Here is a 24,550-nt window from a genome sequence, read left to right on the forward strand (position 1 = left end):
TGCAGGAGAGACAGCGCAGTGCTCGCCTCTTGAGCCAACGCCAGCTGCAGGAGAGTGACGATGAGTAGCATCAGGATGGAGCCCCAGCAGCTGGCTGAAAACCACGCCTGGCTATAAGAGCCAGTCTGGAGGAACTGCTGGGTGTGGAAGCAACGTGTCTACTGCCTGCAACCACTCCGTGTTCCTTGCCCGTGACCGTGCCTGCTTTTGGACCTGACACTACCGGTAAATGACCTTGGATTGTACCTGACCTTGCTCTTGGACTCTGGACTCACTCCTGGCATTATCTGGTGCTCTGACCACTGGTTTGACCTGGCTTTTGCTCTTGGAACTCCCCTCAGACTCTGGCATTAAGGTTTGGACTTGAACCACCCTGCTTGGGCTGGCCCAGCCCGTGACAGCTGACCTCTTTGCCCGGCCCCTGCCCAAAGCCGCACTAGCAGCTAGCAGCAGCCAGGCACCCTGTCTGCTGTGCAGGGAAGGGGGGGAGGAGAGGGCCCCTGAAACCCCCACACACACCCAGCGGAGGGGAAGAGGGTGCCCAGCAAGAGCCCGACGCTGGCACTCCCCTCCCTGTCGCTCTGTAAACATTAAACTTAAAGCTGCAAGGACGCCTACACTTCCCATCAAACCTTGAGGTAAGTAGACACATGTAGAACTTGAGTAACTCGTCTCGTTTAGTTCGGCTCTAACTTGCCGACACACTCTGCAGCACTGGCTTCTAGTGCCAGAAGCTCTGCTCAGTGTGATTTTTTCCCAGGGCTATTTTGCCTTCCCAGTTTGCTCCTGATTGCAAAGATATAATGAAGGCGAGGAAAACGATGTAAGCAGCTTCGAGTTCCCATTGTGGAGTAAGGAGAGAGATAAATAACCTAATCCAGTAAATTTCTATCTAAGCCATATATTCTTTCTTTATATAAGAGTGGGAAATCCCACCCGGGAATTAACAATATCAAGTCTTTTGCCTTCAATATATATTAAAGTGATCAGTGCTCAACCAATTATATTCACTACAGGAAAACCTGTTTCATTATATTCATACAATGCCAACAAATTATTTCTATTAAATGCATCCCATATATACAAAAGACATAATCAATGACAAATGGAACACTCCCCTCCTGTATTTTCAATAGGAATCAATGGACCACCGTGTCCTTCTTTATTCACTCATGGGATCCGGAGGGTGACGCCGATACAGTCTATCTAGTCCCATGAGTGAATAAAGAAGAACACGGTGGTCCATTGATGCCCCTGAGGAAGTCCATGAGACGAAATCTGTGGTTTTGACAGCCGGGCCCAGTTTGGGCTTTGTATTTTTGGATCTCCAGCTTTCCACTGAGTCAGCTAAAGATCTTTGAAAGAGACTCTAAAGAAAAGAAAAAAGACATTTACTTTGAGAACTTGCAAGAATCTTCTGATACTTACCTTTATGTGGTCCCGGAGCAACAACCCTGATTCCTATTGAAAATACAGAAGGGGAGTGTTTTCAGAATCAGCCTTGGTTTTTACCATCCTAAATAAGTTTATATCATTGCAGACTGATTGCTACACTCCTCCCAGTTCCAGATCATTTATGAACAAATTAAATAGTGCTTACCTCAATAGTGATTCTTGTGGGACCCCACCGCTTACTTTCCTCCATTGTGAGAACTGTCCATTTATTCCTCCTCTCTGCTTCCTTCTGTTTAACCAATTTCTAATCCGTAAGAAGTCCTGTCTGCTTGTTCACTGACCGCTAAACTTACTCAGATGCTGGTTGTTGTGGGTTTTCCGGGCTGTATTGCTGTGGTCTTGGCATTGTAGTTCCTGACATTTCGCCAGCAGCTGTGGCTGGCATCTTCAGAGGTGTAGCACCAAAAGACAGAGATCTCTCAGTGTCACAGTGTCACAGTGTGGAAAAGGTGTTGGCAGGTCATTTATATCTACTCAGGAGGGGTGGGGTTGAGCTGAGTCATCCTGTAAGAGTTTCCCAGGGTGTGGAATGCTAATGGCAGGAGGCTTCACTGTATCCTGAGGAGGTTCTTTTGCATATGGATTGGTGCTTGATGTGCTAATCTTCTCCGCAGGGCTATTGTCGGGTGTAGAGTGTTTTGTTAGCCTGGTGTTTTTCAGAACTGGAAACCATGCTCTGTTCATTCTTAAGGTTTCTTCTTTCCTGTTGAAGTTTTGCTTATGCTTGTGAATTTCAATGGCTTCCCTGTACATGCCGACACACACAGAAAACTATGCAAGACAGAAGCACAGCCACCTAGACTATATGGATTCCCTAAAATACATAAGGATTCAGTCCCACTCCGACCCATTGTGAGTGCCATTGGTTCACCAACATATGAATTAGCTAGACATCTGGCCCATCTCCTGCAAGACCACATCGGGAAAACCTTGTCTTACATCAAAGATTCAGCAGATTTCATCAACAAAATCAGTTCTCTGAAACTCAATCCACAAGACATACTTGTCAGTTTTGATGTTGTATCCCTGTTTACCAAGGTTCCAGTAAAAGACACTATTGCACTTATTAATCAGATTTTCCCAGAGGATGTAACAGCCTTATTCCATCATTGTCTGACAACCAGTTACTTCCAATGGGATAACAAATTCTATGAACAGATGGATGGGGTGGCCATGGGGAGCCCTCTCAGCCCAGTTATAGCAAACTTCTACATGGAACATTTTGAAAAAACAGCTCTAGAATCAGCACCCCACAAACCTAGTGTCTGGTTTCGGTTTGTGGATGATACATTTATCATTTGGAGCCATGGGGAGGAAGAATTGATGGGGTTTTTGAATCATTTCAACAACATCCACCTGAACATACAATTCACTATGGAGAAAGAAATCGAGGGAAAACTCCCATTCCTGGATACCTTGGTCATCCGCAAAGCAAACGTTCAGTTAGGTCACAAGGTCTACAGGAAACCAACTCACACTGATCGGTACTTACACAAAAACTCCAATCACCACCCCCGACAGAAAAGAGGCATAATGAAAACATTAGTGGATCGTGCAAGATGGATATGTGAGCCGCACTTTCTTAATGAGGAAATTAATAATCTAAACCACGCACTTCAGGCAAATGGCTACTCCAGAAATGAAATCCGAAGAGCAATCAAACCCAGGATGAATCAAACAAGCAAGGAAAAACAGTCTCCTACAGGAAAAGTGTTTTTGCCATATATCAAAGGAATTACTGATCAGATGGGAAAGCTTATGAAAAAGCATAAACTTCAAGCAGTATTCAGACCCACCCAAAAATACAACAGATGCTACGATCAGCAAAAGACAGTAGTGACCCCCTCACCTCTGCAGGAGTATACCGTATACCCTGCAGCTGTGGACAAGTGTACATCGGGACCACAAAGCGTAGCATCCAGACAAGAATAAAAGAACATGAAAGACACTGCAGACTTGGACAACCTGAAAAATCAGCAGTGGCTGAACATAGCCTAACACAAACAGAGCACAGTATCTTATTCCAGGACACCAAAATACTGGACAACACTTCCAACTACTGTGTCAGACTGCACAGGGAAGCCATTGAAATTCACAAGCATAAGCAAAACTTCAACAGGAAAGAAGAAACCTTAAGAATGAACAGAGCATGGTTTCCAGTTCTGAAAAACACCAGGCTAACAAAACACTCTACACCCGACAATAGCCCTGTGGAGAAGATTAGCACATCAAGCACCAATCCATATGCAAAAGAACCTCCTCAGGATACAGTGAAGCCTCCCGCCATTAGCATTCCACACCCTGGGAAACTCTTACAGGATGATTCAGGTCAACCCCACCCCTCCTGAGTAGATATAAATGACCTGCCAACACCTTTTCCACACTGTGACACTGAGAGATCTCTGTCTTTTGGTGCTACACCTCTGAAGATGCAGCCACAGCTGCTGGCGAAATGTCAGGAACTACAATGCCAAGACCACGGCAATACAGCCTGGAAAACCCACAACAACCATCGTTCTCCGGCCGTGAAAGCCTTCGACAATACATTACTCAGATGCCTTTGAAATACTTCGTTTAAAAAAAACCCAAACTTTTGGAAATATAGGATGTCTGCTGGGTCATTGTCATCTTCACAGTTCACTTTCTCAAAGAACTCCTAATGGTTGGTGAGGCAGGACTTCCCTTGGCAGAAACCATACTTATTTTCCCTCAGCAGGCTTTGTTTCTCTATATGCTTAATAAGTATTTATTTAATAACAGTTTCTACTGGGATGAACATTAGGCTAGCTGATAGCATTGCCAGGTTCCTATACGCTCCTGACTGGAAGAGGGGACTTGGCACTAAAGTGTGTGCACGCTCCCGGCACATGCACAATAACGTCACTTTCGGGAGTTATGTCATCGTGCTGGCCATGGGTGAGCTCCCAATTTTTCACACAGGCCTAAGTCTGGCTTTTAGGGGTCAAAATTGGCCACAGTGAAGCTTGGGAACATGTCAATGGCCAGCGTGACAATGTCACTTTAGGAAGTGACGTCATGCCTCCTGGGATCATGCACACTGTGCGTGTTCTCAGGGTACCTGCTGGTGGCGGGTGACCTCTGGCGGGGGGGTTGCCATCTCCCACCAGTCACTGGAAGATCCGTGGGTAATGGGCCAACCCCTCCGGTACCTGGAAACCCTACTAACTGACCAGTAATGTCCTGGATTCCCTATGGATGCCTTTTTAAAAACTTTTGTAATGTTTATTACTCTCAGATTTTCTGGTACAGAAGCTGGTTTTATCTACAAGTTACATATACAGATTAATATATCAACAGTTTTGCATTTGAGTTCCTTAAGAACCCTGGGGTATACGCCACCTGGACCCAGAGACATACTGGTTTTTAATTTACAAAATCATACCAGAACTTCAACTTTTATCACCTCAATTTGACTCAGTTCTTCAGACTTCCTTCCAGAAAATAGCTGTTCCAGTGACCAGCACAGGTTGAATCAGGTGAGATATTTGGAATGTGGAAGTCTGGTGTGTTTTAAAAGCATACCAAGTCCCTCAGTGCAGACTCATCAGTGTAAGAAAAGTAATAACTTCATTGTCTCTTTTGGATTGCTGCAATAAAGGAAAAATTTCTAAGATTCCTTGTTTAAAATCTCTCCCTGCTGCTTATCTGTGCAGTAGGATGCTTTCTAATGTATGAAGTTCTCTTTGTAACTATAGCAAATTAGCCTTAATGCAGTTGGCTAAAGCAAAAGCCAACCAGTCATTTTAGGAACATTCAAGAAGGATGTTAAAAGCCTTCTAATAACAAAAAATAATTGCAGTTAAACAGGCCTTCAAAATGAACACTGGGAGGCAGCTTTGAACCTTACATATTCAACAAGCGACAGGAAGTGCAGGGCAATTTTGCAATATGGGTTAGTGCTGTGTTGCCCTGCTGTAGGAGTGCCATTTCTATCTGTATGGAAGAGGCTTAAAAGGGTGCTTTCAGTAGCTCACAAAATGCTTCAAATATTGTCCCTAGATAGTGTGTGCTTTTTCTCCATGTTATGAATCAGCTCTACATGCTATGTAGAAGAGAGTGAGGGTGTGCAAGTGGCGGGGGGGGGGGATTTGACCCTTCTCCCTTTTACCTTGCTGCACTCCATTGTTCTGTAGCTTTTCAGCTAAAGTCTGATACTGGAAGCGAGCTGGGCTGGAAGGGGTTGTGGAAAGAAACAAGGTACAGAAAGGTAGGCAGCCGCCAAGATTTAGATCCCCTCTAGTGATGGTTCAGAATATTTTGGTACCAGTGGTGGCACTGCAAGACTTACTTCAGACCTGGTTGAGTGCAGTCTGGATTTAGGAGGCTATAGCTGATTCCGCACACGTTGGACAATGTACTTTCAATGCACATTATCAATTGTTTGAGGTGGATTTTTTGTTCCGCACACAAAAAAATCCGTTCCAAATGATCTATAAAGAGGATTGGAAGTGCATTATCCAACATGTGCGGAATCACTCAATGACAGGTGCTGCTTGCCTGCCTAGGCTAGCTTGTTGTCTTGTCCTGTGCTTCTAGGAGCAAACAGAGTCTCTGCTGGGCTGCCAAGGGTGCTTTGGACCAAGCTGATAGCTGAGAAGGGATAGTAGGCATAAGCCATGCCTATCAGCTCATGCTGCCAGCCAAGAGCAAAGTAGGCCCCTGCAGAGTGTTGGTGCCCTTCTAATGGTACTGCCCAAACAACTGCTGGGTTGCTTGGCTAGATAACCAGCTCTAACCCTTTCAGCCAGAGGCTCTTCTTTGTTTTTTAAAAAATAGACCGCCTTATCATTACTTTAAACATGAGCAGGCAAACATAAATAAACATGTGTGGACCCCCCCCTCCCTAATTCATTTACTTCAGCTCTTAGCTGGCTTGAATCAGCTGAACTGCAGGAACCTATGTTCTACTTGTGATATGCTGGTCTGTGTTTATCTTACTGTGGGGTAGTCAGTGGACGATTCTACTATACCACAGCTGGTTACGCTTAGTCCAAAAGGGCATCTCATCTAGTATATGCTTTGCTGTGGGCTTCCATGGGCAAGCTTTTTCCAAAGCAGTCTTTAGGCAAGGGATAGAACTGGGTTTGTATGACTGGTGGTAGTGGCAATAATAGGCAATGCATGGAAACTTGCTGCTTATTAGCAGTCTTGTTGCAACTGAAAAGGAAAAGAAGGGAGCGTGATACTGTAAGGAACTATCCTAATTGCTCTGCAGCTGTCCTGAAAGATCAAGATGTTTGGGTACGTGTGTGTTTGTTTTCATTCCTTCCAGCAATAGACTGCTGGTTGCAGCCATTGATTTGGCTGCATTGGATAGATGCATTCCCACCGCAAACCTGTATGGAACCTCTAGAGATGGAGAAGAGATTACACCTTTAAAGCAACTACCCATTATAAGACATCCATTACACACACAATCTCTCACTTTCTGGAAAATGACTTCAGTATGTCATTCTAATTGCTTTTAAAAATGTGCCCCTCTTTAATCTGTACTGCAGAAATTGAAAGCCTTCAGAACGTAGCTCTTGCAAGATTGACTTGTGTTTTTTGTTTTTTTTGTTGCAGGACCAATAGTTCCTTCTACAAGTGGGAATATTTTTACAAGTGCTGATGTGGTAAGGCATATGTGTAAGTCTCTTCCATCCATCCAACATACCAGACTTCTCTGCAGTATATACAGACTTGACAAGGATGGTAGAAAATGAGTAAAAGAAGTTTGCCTAATCCAGAAAAAAATATGATTCTCTTTAAAGAGAGCTGTGTGTTTGCTAGAGGGAATTCCTGCTTGGTTAGAGAGATGAAAAATATTCTCAGCAGGGAAGGGGAAAGCCTGAAGTGAAAGGTATAATGGCTCGTATTAAGGATCGATAGTCACATGAGTATCTGCAAACTGTCTACAATAGGGAGCCACAGCTAATTCTGACTCTCTGAGTAGTTTACCTGTATATATATGTGTAATGATTTCAAGAAATAGGTGCATGTGTCTTTAAATGTTTGTTGAGATAGGTGAAGAGTGGGGGTGAAAGAGAGATGAGTGAGTGATATGATTGGTTGATGACAGAGTGGGCGGAGTGAAGGCAGTTTTCAGTTACTGAGGGAGAGAAAAAGATTCAGTTAGGGCAAGAGAGGCGAGCTGTGTGCAGCCTGAGTGTGTTCATGTATTTGTGAGGGAAAGGCAACCTGAGTGGAAGCCTGAACTGAGTGTGTCTGTGAGACTATATATTCATTCTATTTGAAACAGGCAAACTGTGTGTGCGCCTGAGAGAGAGAGAATTGAGAGTGAAAAGAAAACAGGCTAGCTGTGTGCTGTCTGAGGAGTTCTCTGTGAGAGAAATATAGAGCCTAGAGAAAGAGGCTAACTGTGCGTGAAGCCTTACAAGAGATCTGTGTGAATGAGTTTGGATGAAGCAACTAGAAGAACTAAGAACTACTTTTATGTAACCAATACGCTTCTTAAAAAATAAACTTTTATTTTGTTTTGTTATATCCCAGAGTAGCAGTCATTGTTATCTCCCATTCCTATCCTCAGGACCACATAGAACCACGAAGGAGCCTGAAGCATAAACACGTTACCAAAGGGAAAACTTAAATAAAATATATTGGAATTTAATATTCCTGGTGGCAGCTAACTACCCAGAGGGTGTGAAGGGAAAGATTAAAGCAAAATCCACCCTAAAGAAAGTGAAGATCATAACAATATGTTTGTGTTAAATACATTTGTCCTATTACTATGTATTTTTAGAATCATATCATATCATATATAGAGAGTTGGAAGGGACCTCCAGGGTTATCCAACCCCCTCCACAGTGCAGGACATTCACAACTACTCCTCCCCTCAATTTTGCCCTTTGGGATCATGAACTGCAACCTTTTAGATGAACATCCAGTCCCTCCTTATTCCCTTGCCCTTGCCTTTTTTCTGCCATACTTTTTGCTCTTTAATTAGGAACTCCAAAGTAAGCTTTTTGTCTGGTCCATGTTTTGTAAGCTGCAGAACTCCCATTTGGCACATATACAAGATGTCGCTCTTCTTTTTCCCTATTGGACTGATTTGCTGCCCAGGAGCCAGTTCCCTGCACCAATGTTGGATTCTCATTGGGCCAAAGGATTGTGTTCTCTCTCCCCATCCCACCCCCACTTCTTCTCTGCTTGAGAAAAATGACATGATCATATCCTGGGTGCTTTGAACCTTTATCTAGGCTACTGCTTTGATGTTTGTGCGGTTTGCCCAGAAATAAACTTTGCTTCTAATAGTCAGCCCTGTCTGAGTTCTCAGAATTCATTCCAAGTTTGTAGTGATTCATCACTTAGAGCCAACCTACAAGAGACAAATTCCACGAAGAGGAACACATGAAGGGAGTTGCAATGTTAGCTGGGAAGTTGAGTTTTAAAAGAGATCAGAAGGCTTGTCAATTTCCCTTCTCTACAGAACCGGGGAGATCACTGCTCAGAGGGTTTGTTAATTTTCTCTTTGCCTCCCAGTTTCACTTCCCCTTTCAAAAGGACCTGGGGTAATGGAAATCTTTTCAGCATGCAAAAGAGCATATTTTAAAAAGGTGACTTTAATATCCCAGTCAGGAGGTTTGTGGACTGAAGCAAAGAAGGAAGTCAGTGTAAAAGTATAGTGCAGTTGATTAAAGCAAAAATTAGCATCTGTAATGAAATAAGAATCCTGTGTCTCTATTCAGCTTTGGGGGTGGGATGTTCCATTGTTCTGAACTTGTAAATGAATTCAAGTTCAAATATCTCATATTGTAATTTGTCCTTGAAGCCTCTATATTTGAGGACAGTCACTTTTAGGCCAGCATTGGAATGTCATGGAAGATTAAAATGGTTTCTGAGTCTTGTAAGTCTTAATGTCAGATTTATGCCCATTTATTCTTTTGTGTAGAGACTAGAGATGGGCATGAACCAGGAAAATGTCACAAACCACAGTTCGTGGTTCGTTGTGTTTCACAAACCATGAACTTTCACAAACTTGCCCCGGTTCACGAACTGGTTCATTTGGTTTGTGGTTCATCACTTCCAGGGGCTGTAGAATGGCTCCCTTGACAGTCAGAGATACCAAACTCACAGGGAGTCTTCAGCATGCTCCCCTCCAATCACCCTCCAGGTTTGGTGAAGATTGGATTTTGTATGTCTGAGTTATATACCCACAAAGTGGCTGCCCCCAGGAAAGTTCCATTGCAAATTGACTTGCATTGGCACCATTGAAATGCATTGCAGCACCAAAAAGTTACAATGAAAACATTGGATGAAGAGGAAGATTCTGTAACTCCATCCTATGTTTTTATTGAAGACTCCCTGTGAGTTTGGCATCTCTGACTGTCAAGGAGGCCATTCTATGATCCCTGGAAGTGATATGAACCAAATGAACCGCTTTAAAGTTTGTCACGGTTCACCAGAAATGTGCTACCATGAACCAGCCCAGTTTGTCTTTGAAATATGAACTTTGGTTCATATTTCGGTTCGTGCCCATCTCTAGTAGATACTTACCTGTTTATCTAATGTAGAGAGTGGAAAGGCACTGACATTTTATAGCATATATAACACTGGAAGATGAACGAGTGAATGAACCTGAGATGGTATAACTGGTGTTGTTAGGTCCAGTAATTGTGTTGTTGGAATGAATTGGCATCTTGGTCTACTGCAGGCTTTGGTCCCAGAGTCTGTGTTAGGAAGTACGTTATTGTGGGTGAGAAGTTGTTTAAAATTAGGGAGCAGTCTGTGGGCAAGAAAAGGTTTGCCTCCCAATATTTGTTAGAGAAGAGTATCATGGTCCAGAATAGGTTGCAAGTCATTAATGATATGTTGAACTGGTTTGAGCTGAGAGCTGTATGTAACCACCAGTGGTCACAAACAGAACAACAGAATGGCACTGTCAGATTTATATCCCCTTATTCCGTTGCACGGGACTGACTTGTTTGTCCAGTGTAGAGAGTGGAAGGGCATTGCTGACACTTCATAGCATATGTTACAAGCATATCAGGAAAAAGAATATCAAAGGTTTTGACTGTCTGCTTACACTTTCCAAGGTGTGGCTGACCTGGTTTTTCCATAACTGGGAGATTGTTACCCGAAAAATCTGAGTTCTGACTCCTGCCAATCATCCACCCAGGTTACGCATTACAGTTCATTACAGTGCTACCCTTGCTGTTTTCTTTCTCTTTCCTGTCCCTCCACCTTCTCAGGCATTGCAGAATGTTCAGACTCTGCTGGAAAAGTGGGCAATAGAGGAAATCCCTGCCTCCCTGTGGATCGTGTGTGTTCACCTTACTTCCACATAGACAACAAGTTGGGGGCAAATGCCCTATTGTAGACCTGCATCTGCCAAACCAGTTTGTAGTTTAGTCTTCATCTAAATCGAAACTTGGTACTGCCAGTCTTCGTTCCATCACTCAAAGATGACACAAAGGGCCGTACACTTCTTAAACCTAAAGCACTCCCTCTTCTTCTACTTGCAAGGACAGAGCAATTTAGGAAGGTTAGAAACCTCTTTATTGTCTTAGGGCCTCCCCAAAAGGTTGTAATTTCTGCCTGTGTTCATCATTTGTATAAAATTTTATTGGATTAGAATATATCATCATTCAATACAAACATTCCCCCTTTGTAAATATCTACTTCTAACCCCCTCCCTTTCCTCCCCCCTTTTGTTTGACTTCCAACAGTTTTCCAACCCTTTGTCTATCTTATTACTTACTTACTTATTACCTCATATAATCTATTAAACATACATTTAAACTCTCTTCTAAGCTTGTTATTTTTTTTTATAACACAGAGTTACCTTTAACCCCTCCTTTACTAAATCCTATATTCTAAATAACACATTGCTAGCATATATTACCAAACTTTATATTATTAGTATAACATTTTATCCATTTTCTATTCCCTTACTTAATCTCTTTATTCTCCCCCATATAAGTTAATCAATTTAACTTATATTCTGTATATTTCTTTAAACATTTCTTATTCTCAATCGATCTTAATTATATGAAATATCTGTTATACTAAAAACTTAACTACATTAAAAATACCTAGCTAGCATGCTCATATATATTCATAATATATATTCATAATAATACATCTATTATTTGATACTATGAATAATAAAACAAAATTTCCATCTTAACCCTAATAATAGCTTAGAATTTAATAATTAAATCCCCCTTTCCCGGTAAAGCCGCTTCTCTCTTCTTTTATAGAGTCTCAGTAATTCTCAAACTGCCACAGTTCCCCTTCCACATCCCATTTTTTCTCCAAGTATTGCTTCAGTTTCCCCCAATCCATATTAAACTGTCCTGGATCAAGGTCTCTCAGCTTCCTTGTCATTTTGTCCATCTCAGCCATGTACAGCAATTTGTAAATCCAATCTTCAATAGTTGGTACTTCTTGCAATTTCCACTTCTGCGCGTATAAAAGTCTAGCTGCTGTTGTCATATAAAATAACAATGTTCTGTGTTGTGCTGGAATATCTTCCATTCCCAAGTTCAGTAGCAGCAATTCTGGGTTTCTATTAACTTGAAACTGTAAAATCTCATTAATCACTTCTATTATTCCTCCCCAGTATTGCTTAGCTACCTCGCAAGTCCACCACATATGATACAAAGATCCTTCATGCTTTTTACATTTCCAGCATTTATTTGACATATTAATATTTCCTAGCGCAATTTTCTTTGGTGTCAGGTACCAACGATATATCATTTTATAAACGTTCTCTTTAATATTTGTACATGTCGTGATCTTCAAAGTCGTTTTCCACAGGTATTCCCACGCCTCCATTGTTATCTCTTTATGAAAATTTATCGCCCACTTCACCATTTGAACTTTAACTGTCTCATCTTCTGTATACCATTTTAAAAGTACTTTATAGATCTTTGAAATTTCTTTTTTACCCTCTTGAAAGATTACCTCTTCTAATTCTGAATTCTCCATTCTTAGTCCTCCTTTTATACAGTCCAAATTATAAAGATCTCTTATCTGTCTATATTGAAACCATCCATAACTTGAGGACAGCTCCTCTTCCGTCTTTATTCTCAATTTAGAGGATTCCAATAATGTTATCTCCTTGTATGTTAAACACTGTTGTTCATTTTCGACAGTTCTTGGATCTATTACCTCGAACGGAACCACCCACAGGGGAATTCCGTCCTTCAGGTAATTTTTATACTTCTTCCAGACAGTAAAAAGGCTTCTCTGAATATAATGGTGTGAGAACATAGAGTCAGCTTTTACTTTATCATACCACAGGTATGCATGCCATCCGAATATTTTTTTGTATCCCTCCAGAGCCAATAGCTTGCAATTCTTCAACGTCATCCACTCTTTTATCCAAGTCAGGCAGATTGCTTCATAATATAGTCTTAAATTGGGCAGCTGCATTCCACCTCTCTCTTTAGCATCCTGTAATACTTTCATTTTCACCCGAGGCTTCTTGCCTGCCCACACAAAGTCCGATATTTTCCTTTGCCATTTTTCAAATTGTTTAGAGTCACGAATAATTGGAATTGTTTGTAGCAGGAACATAACTCTCGGCAGTACATTCATCTTTACTGCTGCAATTCTTCCCAACCACGACAAATTCAGCCTATTCCATTTAATCAAATCTTGCTCTATTTGAGTCCACAGTTTCTCATAGTTATTCTTGAATAGGTCTATGTTCTTCGCGGTTAGTTCGACTCCCAAATATTTTACCTTATTTGTTACTTCACAATCTGTTATTTCCTCTAGTTCCTGCTGTTTCTGTTTAGTCATATTCTTACATAGTATCTTTGACTTCTTTTTATTTACATAAAATCCAGCCAAATCTCCGAATTCCCTAATTTTCTCCATTACTTTTGGCATATTCTCAATAGGATCATCCACAATTAACATTATATCGTCCGCAAATGCTCTGATCTTGTAAGAAAACTCTCTTATTTTTATTCCTCGGATTGCATCATCCTCTCGAATTTGAATCATCAATATTTCCAAAACTAAAATAAACAACAATGGAGACAGCGGGCAACCCTGTCTAGTACCTTTACCTATTGTCAATTTCTTAGTCACATCTTCATTCACCACAATTGCTGCACTCTGGTCTCTATACATTTCTTTCACTGCACGAATGAACTTTTCTCCCATTTGCAGCTTCTCCATTGTGGCAAACATAAAGTCCCAGTTCAAATTATCAAATGCTTTCTCAGCGTCCACGAAGAAGAAACCAACTTCTCTATCACAACGTTTGTCATAATATTCAATAGCATTTATAACTGTCCTTAAGTTGTCCTTAATCTGTCTGTTTGGCAAAAATCCAGCTTGCTCCTCTACAATAAATTCAGACATCCATCCCTTTATTCTCTCAGCCAAAATCTTCGCAAAGATTTTGTAGTCATTATTCAGCAACGAAATTGGTCTATAGTTTTTGACACTAGTCAAGTCTTGTCCCTCTTTAGGAATCAGTGATATATTAGCTTCGCTCCAAGTAGCTGGAGTCCTTTGATCTCGCATAACTCCATTGATCACCTCTTTCAGAAAGGGCGCCAGCTCATTTGCCAATACTTTATAAAATTTAGCTGTAAGTCCATCCGGACCTGGCGCCTTTCCTAATTTTGTCGACCGTATTGCCTCTTTTATTTCTTCTTCCGTCACTTCTCTATTCAATTTATCTCTCCATCCTTCAGAAATTGCAGGGAGCTTCATTTTTCCCAAATAGCTCATTATTAAATCTTTATCAACTTCTTTTTTTTGGTACAACTTTGCGTAAAATTTAAAAAAGGCTCTACTAATGGCTGTCTGTTCCAAATGTGTTTTATTCTCCTCGCAAATTTTGTTTATGGTTCTTTTCTCCTTTCTTTTTTTTAATTGCCATGCCAGATATTTCCCAGGTTTATTTGCACCCTCAAACGACTTTTGGTTCATTCTCTTAAGATTCCATTCCATTTCTTTATTATTCATTGCCGTCAACTGTTCTTGAAGGATTTTAATCTCCTGGTATAACTTCTTTTTCCCTGGTCTCTTCTTTAATTGAGTCTCTTTGGCTTTTATTTTTTCCATAATCTCCAATCTCTTCTCCTCTCTTTTCTTCCTGGCTCTAGCATTTAAGTCCATTAGTATGCTTCTAGTCACTGCCTTATAAGTGTCCCATACCTTGTTTGTTGGTACTTCGTTGTTCATGTTGTATTGTATAAAATACTTAGTCTCTCTTCGCAACAATTCAATATTTGCCTCTTCTTGCAATATATCTTCGTTTACTCTCCAACCTCTTCTTTTTATTCTTTTCCCAAACCTCCACATGATTGGATTATGATCTGAGCCTACCATAGGCATTATTTCCACGTCCTTAGTCCAAAGCACTAAGTCTTTGGAGGCCCAGATCATATCAATTCGTGACAAAGTGGAGTGTCTTGCAGAATAAAATGTAAATTGTCTACTTTTAGGATTCTGTCTCCTCCATACATCTTCCAAAGTTTCTTGTTCTTTTATTGCAAAAAAAGACTTTGGTAATAGTCCTCTTTTCTTTTGTGCAGTAGCAGATTTCTTGTCTTCATCCAAGTTAGTAACGCCATTGAAGTCTCCAGCTAAGATCATCTGGTCATAAGATAGTCCATCTAGTTGTTTACTCAAGTCATCAAAAAAACTTTCTTTTGCTCCATTAGGTGCATATATTCCAATCACCAACAGTTTCTTTAAATTCCATATAATTTCCACTGCTAGGTATCTAGCTTCGACATCACACATCACTAATTTTGGCTGCAATTCCTCTTTTATATACAACACCACCCCTTTTTTCTTCTTTTTTGAAGCAGCCACGAATTCACTTCCCAATTTTGCAAATTTTAGATATTTTATGTCCTGCTTTTTAATATGAGTTTCTTGCAAACAAACAGTGTCACATTTTTGTTTTAATAGCCAATGGAAAATATTTTTTCTCTTACTGGGAGAATTAAGTCCATTTACATTCCACGATAAAATTTTACACTCCATATTCATGATCTTGCTGTTGGTAAGTCCTTTTCATTGTCCCTAATAAACTTCCATCTCCAGTTCAGATCTGATATGCTTTTTAACACCACCAAATTCAAAGGACACTCTCTCAGGCATTTCCCATCTGTATCTTATTTTCATATCCTTCAGAATCTGGACTAGATTTTTATATTTTTTCCGGTCTAGCAGCACCGATCTGGGCAATTCCTTCATAATGATAACAGTCTTGCCGTCGACTTCTAATGGATCTTGAAACTGTTTACTCACAATCAATTCTCTTGTGTTGCTGGTCGTAAACTGCACAATTACATCTCTTGGCAATTTCCTCTGGGTAGCAAGTCTTGAGTTTATTCTGTAAACCACATCTAGGATAGCCGCAACTTCCCCCTCCTCTTTCCCCAGGTATTCAGCCAACACTTCTACAATCTGTTCTTGGGCAGTCTTTCCTTCAGTTTCCGGCAAGCCATGAAACCTTAACTGCTTCTCCATGTGTTTACTTTCCGCAACTGCCATTCTACCTCTCATCACCCTCATCTCAGTTTGTTGCGTGTCTGCTAGAGTATCCACCGCGCTTTCTACTACATTAATTCTTTGCTGCGTGGCTTGCAAGTCGTTTTGTATCTTTTCCATACCTTTCGTCACTTCCGCCAATTCTTTTCTAAGTGTCTCTTTAAACTCTTTCGCCGTCTCTGGTATCATGTCTTTAAGCTCCTTAATTCCTTCTGAAACTTTTTTATCTAAGCTTTCAATTGCCGCCTGCCACTCCTTTTTCGACATCGTGGGGCTAGCTTTGCCTCGCTCCCACGTGTCTGCCCTTTTCCTCAACTCCATGGCGTTTTACTTTCTATACTCTATATTTTCTTGCCGGGATTTCCCCTCCTTATACTCAGTCTGTCGCAGTTTTAAAATTAACTTTAATACTTCGTTTGTTAAGTTAATCTGTCCCGTTTCAAGAGATAGTGATCTTTACCTTCTTAGTCGATTTCTCGGGTTGTAATCACTGTTCCAATCTTCCATTCACATCAGTTCCCTTTGCCCCTGTTTGAAGCTTGGGCATGTAGGTCTTATGCCAACCGAATTGGCTCCGGAGCTACTGCAGAGATCTTGGCAAAACCTGTCTTCGGGTGGGACCTCAAGGGACGGGAGAGAGTCCGTTGCGCAGGACCCCCCCTCGCCCGAGATCAACACGCCCGAAGGTTGTACTAGGCCTGCTCTCCGCCTGAGAGCAGTTGGCTGCGGGCGATTTCGGCCCCTCCAGCCCTCAAAGCATTCCGGACAGCTCAGCTTTAAGAGCTGCGTTAGACCTCCATGGATCCCAAACCGGAAGTCTGTGTTCATCATTTGTAGATGGCTATGAAAAGGCTAATGTTTTCCTTCTGGGAATCACAGCCCATTCCAGCAGGACGCAGGCTTTCTCTTCCACTTTCCATAGAGGATCCTCTCTGCTGGATGTCTGCAGGGCGGCCACCTGGTCTATACCATCTATGTACATCAAGTACTATGCTATTGATGGGGACCCCAGGAATGATTCTGCTGTAGGCAAAGCAGTTGTCCACAACCAGTTTTCTTAAGGGCTTTACACCCACCTCCTCTGGTAAGCTAGCTTCCCACTCTCCCTTATGGGTCTACATGGAAGATACAACGATGAAAACATAGTCTGCCGTCCAAGTCGCACTTACATTTAACTGATGTTCATTGAGTGTTTTGTGCAGGCACACAACCCTTCTTTCATCCCTGCTGTGAGCTCTCAGGAAGTATTCCTGTTTTGGGTCCTCTTCTCTAGCAGCAGACTCAGCAAATGGAAAGAGGAAGGTGCTCTGCCCCCCTTAATATAGGCACTGTTGGGAACTGCACTAAAGAGTGAAAAAGAGCCTCACACTGTCAGAACTTTTGGAATGTCCACAGCAGGCCTGCTCATGTACAGTTCCTCATGTGTACCTGTTGATGCTTCTTCTATCCCCACAAATCTCTTTGCACTAGAAGAAAGCTCTTCTAGTGGAAGAGAGTCATAAAGTCCAATCCAGTGGCACCAGCACTGTGCAACAAAAGAGCTATGCGTATCTTCCAATATTAGTTCGTTAAATATTGTGGCTATACTTTTCAGTTTTGTAAATGGTTCCAAACATATAGAAGTATAAAAGTTGGAATGCAGAACTAATATTCAGTTAAAGAGGTGATTAATGCTTTTGTGAGACAACAAGCTCCTCACTTGGATGAAGGTCTTTCTGAAGCGTTAAACTGTGTCTGGACTGTGTGGTAAAACAGCTCCTGCAGCTGCCTCTTGTCCTGTTTGGGAAATACACACAGCTGTCTCAAGGTATCGCCACACGAAACTTTTCTACATGGCCTGTGTACAAAAACAGCGTGTGGTAGAGAATTATTTTGCCAACTCTGCTGCTCCGTGTGGAAAATTTGTACACAGATTCTCCACATGGAACTGCAAAATCAGTGAAATAACTCCCCTTGCATGCAGTTTTCATATGAAAAAATGGCATTGAGGGCAGGGCAGGAGTCTTTCCTCCCCCTGCAACACTGTTCTGAGCTCATTTAGTCTCTCATCTTCAAAAAAGAAACAGTTCCCCTCAGTTGATGTGTGTCTGTAGGGAGCATGTTAAAACCTGTGCATGGCTGTGCAGAAACGTATTGTATATGGAACCCTAAGATCTGCAATTACCAGACTTTTCCAGCTTTATTCCACAATGCCAACAGAAAGGAGATCCTTTCATTGCTTCCCAGGTACTAGAAGTTTCTATAAGTACATATGTTTTTCAGGAAACTAAACTATCTCTATTGAAAAGATTCTTCTTCAAATAAAGGGCTGCAGGCATTTCCTGGCCACTTTGTCCAATTTACCCTGAAAATAGAGGCAGTATTAGGAATCCAGCATGTTTCAGTAATTCAAAGCCATGCAGTAGTTTCTCAGCTTGTCTTGCAAAAATGGTAATTATGTACCAATTGTAGGCTTTCATGTAGAGCAGAATAACGTATCTATTGTGGGGAGGGGGAAATATAACTTGTCATTAAGAGTGGCTAATGTCAAAACGCTGGGGGGGGGACAAGCAAATGTCTAACTGCTGAGCAAAGAATAAATAAAATGAACAGTGAGCACCATCTTCTTTCTCTAAAAGTTATTTTCTGCATTTGTGAACTGAAAGAAGTGAAATAATCTTAGTGTTATCCTTTTTTTGTTCTGGTTAGGAGTTCATTCTTCTCCTGAAGCTATGCTTTTTCCTGGTGGTCACATAGCCATTCTCCTCTAGCTTGACCAGATGCTCCTTCCCCTTCTTACTTTTCAGTTCCTTCACAATGGAATTCTGTTTTAGTCACATTAGACCACACCTCCTCTACCTGGTGGAATACTAGTTTCCTGGCTTCTAATGTTACATGGAAGGGCAAAGTTTATCTGTCCGCTTTGCCACAAGGTTTCATCATAGATGGTACTGTTAGAGACTGCAGGTGGCAACTTACACGGCTGAATGCTCCTCTCTCCAAAGTAATTCTTTCCACACAAGCAGCCATGTCAGGAAGAGAAGTTCTAGCCTCTGTGATAGGCTGGGTTTCTATGTATAAGAATATTGGGGGGGGGGACGGAATTATGGTTGCCAGGTCTGCATTGGGAAATTCCCTGAGATCTGAGGGGTGGAGCCTGGAAAGGGTGAGCAGCCATTTTCTCCAGGAGAACTGATCTCTGTGGCCTGGAGATGACCTGTAATTCCAGGAGACCTCCAGCCACCACTTGGAGGCTGGCAACCCTAGGGGGATGCAACCCAGTATGTGAACTTATACCTGACTTAAGCGGTACAGTCAAGATACAAATTTAGGCATTTAACTGTTCAAATAGTTACTGAATGTTTTTCAAAACATTAACCTTTTAAGATCAGCTGAATTGATAATATGCTAATTACAAAGAGAAAAGAATGTAAATCAATGAAATTTTAGAATTAAAACCTTGTTCTTCCTCTTTTTGTGTTTAGTGACAGTTGTGAGTCTCCCACCTGGGAAGGAGAAGGGAAGGTGAGAAAATGGAAATATAGAAATATATAGAGCATACCTGACAGGGATATTAACACTTTTTCTTTTGTACCAAGGCGGCAGTGAAAATGGGAGCTGTCCAGAATTAAGGGGAAAGTGTTAGGCAAACAAAAGCTGGCCCCTCAGTCTATTTTCTCCATACATTTAATCAAAGCCTTCTCTCCACAGACTCCTAAGGTATGAGATCCTTGTCTGCACTTTCTTCAGCTCCACAGCCAATTATAGGCTGCTAGCTATCAAAAGAAGGGGCTATAAATACAAGAGCTAATTGGCTGCTGTATGAGTAGAGGAAATTACCAATTGTGGGGCTGGGGTGGGGGGAGAGAAAAGCATTGTGTGCTTTGGGAACAACAAAATAAGTTGGCCCTTCAAGCTGCACTTTGTTGAAGAGCTGCATTTTGCTCCAAAGCCAAAGTTTGGTCACCCCTAACTTAAAGTTATTAATACTGTTACTACTCATGGTATCAGAACACCCTCAGGCAGGGCTGCTGCCAAGGTACAAGACTTCTGGCAGGGCCCATGATCACCAATGCTCCCCCCACTCACATATTCCTTCCCCTGCCACCCACCCATATACCCTTCCCTCTTCCACTCATGAGTACTCTGCCACTGCCACCTTTGCTCCTGGCTTGAGTGTGCTGCCCAGCACCAGCATGGAAGGGGTGCAAGTGGCTGTGAGCAAGGGAGTGGGAAGGCTTGTGAGCACATTGGGGAACCCAGGCTGGAGGGCATGTGGGTGGGTGGACTGGAAGAGAAGTGCAAGCAGAGCACTGGAGTGAAGGGCCCCCCTAATAGCTGAAGTTGGTCCTTTTCATGTTACTAAAACTCCAGGTTTGTAATATTTTGTCAGTAGTTTATTCACCCACCCCCTTCTTTTGTCATCTTCCATCAGTGGGTGAAGACTTTTTTGTTTGGGATGGTATTCCCTCAATTATTCTTCTTCCTTCCACAATGTTATAACTGTTTCTGTCTTTTGTATTCATTTTAAGCTTTTGTTTTAAACTGTTTTATGAATGTACATGTGTGCTGGTTTTAACGGTTTTTAAGCTGATCTTTTAATTTGTTAGCCACTTTGGTGGTCCTGTGAGGGCAGAAAGACAGCATAAAAATCTTTTAAAATTAAAAATAAATATTTTAATATCTCACTCATAAGAAAGGAAAAGTCCATGTTAGGGGGAGGTGCATTATTGTGAGTAAGAAGTTGCTTAAGGTTGGGGGCTGTCTGTGGGTAAGAAAAGTTTCCCTCCCAGTGCTTGTTCGAGAAAAAGTATCATTGTCCAGCACAGGTTGCAAGTAATTAATGATGTGTTGAACTGTTTTGAGCTGAGAGCTGTATGTTACCTCTAGCAGTGTTCTGTTTGGTTTGGCCTGTCCTGTGGCAGGTCCATTCTAGCTTTGTCATTCCGTTTCCTTGCTACATCATAGGGGTATTGTAATTTCAAAATGTTTGTAAATCCTGTAGGTGAGAATCTCTGTCAGAGAGAATGGAACAGATGCAGCTGTAGTGTAGAGCTTAGTTGTAGATAGTGAATTGTTTGGTATGTTTAACATGGTGACTGGAGGCATGTAGACAGTCCACAGGCATCCTAACCTTAAACAACTTCTCACACAGAATAGTGCACTTCCTAACATGGACACAGGCCCTGGGACCAGGGCCTACAATAAAACAAGATGCCAACTCTGTCCTCATATTCACCCTAGTAGCATAATGACCAGCCATACCATCTCAGGTTCATTCACTTATTCATCCATCTTCCAACATTATATATGCTATCAAGTGTCTGCAATGCCCTTCCATAATCTACATCAGATGAACAGGTCAGGCCCTACGCAAAAAAATTAATGGGCATAAATTTGACATTAAAAATCACAACACTCAAAAACCAGTGGGAGAAACTTTTAATCTTCCAGGACATTCCATTGCCAACCTAAGAATGGCAATCCACAAAGTCGCTTCAAGGAAGATTACAACATGAGGCTGCTGAACTTGAGTCCATTCACATATTCAAAACAATGGACTCCCCATGGCTGAATAGGGACATAGATTCTTCTTTCACTACAGCTGCTAATTTTCTGCATTTCGTCTGTTGCACTAATCAAGCATTTTGCATTGTACTTTTGCATCCTGATTCCGTTGTTTGCAACACTCCTCTCACCTTTTGCCTGGGATATAAAGGTTCAGAAATCTCCATTCCTGATAATGGGAGTTTGACTTATGACCTGGAAATATTGTTGGTCTTTAAGGTGCTACTGGACTGAAATCTTGCTCTGAATACCAACATGGCTACCCACCTGACACTCAGTGTAGATTCAGAATTTCATGGAAGTCAGTAAGTTTTGAGTGAGTTAAAAACAATGATTGATTAGATTTTTAGCCCGTCCTCCCCGCAAGCAGGCTCAGGGCGGGTTAGAATCACAAACAAATTACAATGGATAAAAATAAAATAACATCCCAGTACAAACATGAATTTCAGTATTCCAGATGGGGCACCCTTCCTTGTTTCCCTGCCCACCACACATCAAGGAAGAAAAGGGTGGAGGTGTGGGTTGGTGAAATTCTAACTCCCCAAGCATAGCATGGGGGGGGGGGTAGATGAACCATATGCCTCCCCCATTGGTAGGAGACCGGCAGGGAGGCTAATTAGACGGATCCCGTGCTGGCCTCAACCATATGCCTGGCGGAACATCTCTGTCTTACAGGCCCGCCGAAAAGATATAAGATCTTGGCAGGTCCAAGTGTCTTCTGACAGAGAGTTCCTCCAGGTTGGGGCCAGGACAGAGAACGCCCTGGCCCTGGTTGAGGCCAGCCGAGCCTCCCTGGGGCCAGGGACCACCAGTAGGTGTTTACCTGCAGACCTAAGAGCTCTCCGAGGTACATACGGGGAGAGGCAGTACCTCAGGTATGCTGGTTCCAGTCCGTTTAGGGCTTTATTGGTAAGAACCAAAACCTTGAACCTGATCCAGAACTCCACGGGGCCACTGCAGCTGCTGCAGAGTTGGAGTCACATTTGCCCTGAATGGAATTCCTGTCAGGACACAAGCAGCAGCATTTTCGACCCACTACAGTTTTTGGGTCAGACCCAAGGGAAGCCCTGCATAGAGCGAGTTACAGTAATCTAATCTGGAGGTGACCATTGCATGGATCACTGTCATTAGGACATTGTCGTTAGTCCTCCATTGACAAGGAGGAATCCAGTGTCACACCAATTTAATTTAATTGACCTGACCAATGGAACGGGCACAAGTGGTGCCCCCTCAAAGGCCGGGAGCTGGATCCCCATATCTATCCCACATGGCCCAAGTACAGGACCTCCGTCTTCGTGGGGTTCAACTTCAGTCTGCTCTGCTTCACCCATCCAGACACGGCCACCAATGCTCTAATTAGGGTCTCGGGAGCAGAGCCAGGCTGGCCGTCCATCAACAGGTACAACTGGGTGTCATCCACATATTGATGGCAACCCAGTCCGAAACTCCATGCCAGCTGGGTGAGAGGGCACATGTAGAGATTAAACAACAATGGAGAGAGTAACGCCCCCTGTAGGACGCCACACACCAAGGATTGGCATGCTGATAACCTCTCCCCCAGCGCCACTCTCTGTCCCCGACCATGGAGAAAAGAGACAAGCCACTGCAGGGCAGTCCCTCAGATCCCCACATCAGCAAGGCGGTGGGTCAACAATTCATGTTCAACTATGTCGAACACTGCTGAGAGATCTAGCAACACCAGCAGCGCTGACCCACCTCGATCCAGATGCCTACGTAGATCGTCTCACTGGGCAACCAACACTGTCTCAGTCCTGTGGCCCTGGCAGAAACTGGACTGGAATGGGTCCAGGACTGATGCATCTTCCAGAAAACCCTGCAGCTGCTCCGCCACCACGCACTCAATCACCTTACCCAGAAACTGGAGGTTCGAGACTGGGCAGTAACTGGATGGATCCTTGGGGTCCAAGGTTGGCTTTTTCAGGAGGTGCCTCACTACGGCTTCCTTTAATGCCCCAGGAAAAACCCTGGAGCTCAGTGATAAATTAATAATGGCTTCCAACAGGGCCCTCAGCCCATTGATACTGGCCTTAACCAGCCACGAGGGGCAGGAGTCCAAGGGGCACATAATGGGCTTCACCAGCTGCAGGATCCTGTCAACATCCTCCTGGGAGACCAGACTGAAGTGATCTAAAATTGGACCAGAAGACGGCCAAGGGGTCTCCAGTTCCCTTACTGTATCAACCGTGACCGGCAGGTTGCAGCGGAGAGACGACTTTATCCACAAAAAAGCTCCCAAAAACCTCACAGCTAATAGCTGAATTTCTAATTTGGCAGTCTCCCAGAGAGAGGGAGACCAAGGACCAAAGTACCTACAATAATTTCGCTGGATGTGAGCTAGCAGACGCTATGGAGGCGGCATAATACTCCTTCTTTGCCGCCTTCACAGCCACCAAATAGGCCTTCATAAACGCTCTATAAGATGATCTTGCCTCTTTGCTCTGATTCTGCTGCCACCCTTGCTCCAGACGTCTCAGCTCCCGCTTCAACTGTCATAGCTCCTCCGTGTGCCAGGGGGCTAGTCTGGCACAGGAACAGAGAGGGCGACGGGGCAATTTCATTGATAGCTTCAGAGAGATGGCCATACCAGTCCTCCACCAGCTCATCTAACGAACCACCGGGGGCATTGGATCCCACAGAGCATTTTGGAAACCAATTGGATCCATTAGTCTCTGCAGACGAGCATAAATCAGCTCACCGCCTATGCAAGAAGGGGCTGGCACTCCCAGACGGGCCTTCCGGACAAAGTGGTCTGACCATGGCACCACCTCAATGGCATCAAGGTCCACCTGAATCCCCATCCCAAAGATCAAATCTAGCTTGTGGCCCGCTTGATGCATGGGAGCTGAAACAAATTGGGAGAGCCCTAGTGCTGCCATGGATGACACCAGGTCCACAGCCTGTGAGGAGGAGGCATCATCTGTCAGAGTCTGTTGTTCTAGAGAAATGCAACCTGTGTAACGCCATACTTATTTCTGTAGTTGTTTAGTCTTCCCCTGTCTCTCTAGGCCCGTGGGATGCCAGGAGCCATTTCCAT

General features: G+C 42.8%; 1 protein-coding gene across 12 annotated transcripts in view; it reads left to right on the plus strand.

The window, feature by feature from the left end:
* The window catches only part of C2H11orf24 (chromosome 2 C11orf24 homolog), a 69,062-nt gene that overhangs the window by 10,703 nt on the left and 33,809 nt on the right, over positions 1-24,550 (plus strand). For 6 of the 12 annotated variants that reach the window (XM_054971219.1, XM_054971216.1, XM_054971214.1 and 3 more), the window contains exon 2: positions 7,042-7,104. The exons of 1 other annotated variant lie outside the window; for it this stretch is intronic. The gene's annotated coding sequence lies outside the window, so the exon portion shown is untranslated. Of the gene's footprint in view, positions 1-7,041; positions 7,105-19,412; positions 19,453-24,550 lie in introns of all 12 variants that reach the window. 5 more of the 12 variants (XM_054971223.1, XM_054971215.1, XM_054971218.1 and 2 more) reach the window with 3 other exon arrangements.

This window comes from Eublepharis macularius, chromosome 2 (genome assembly GCF_028583425.1).
Source record: "Eublepharis macularius isolate TG4126 chromosome 2, MPM_Emac_v1.0, whole genome shotgun sequence".
Taxonomy (NCBI): Eukaryota; Metazoa; Chordata; class Lepidosauria; order Squamata; family Eublepharidae; genus Eublepharis; species Eublepharis macularius.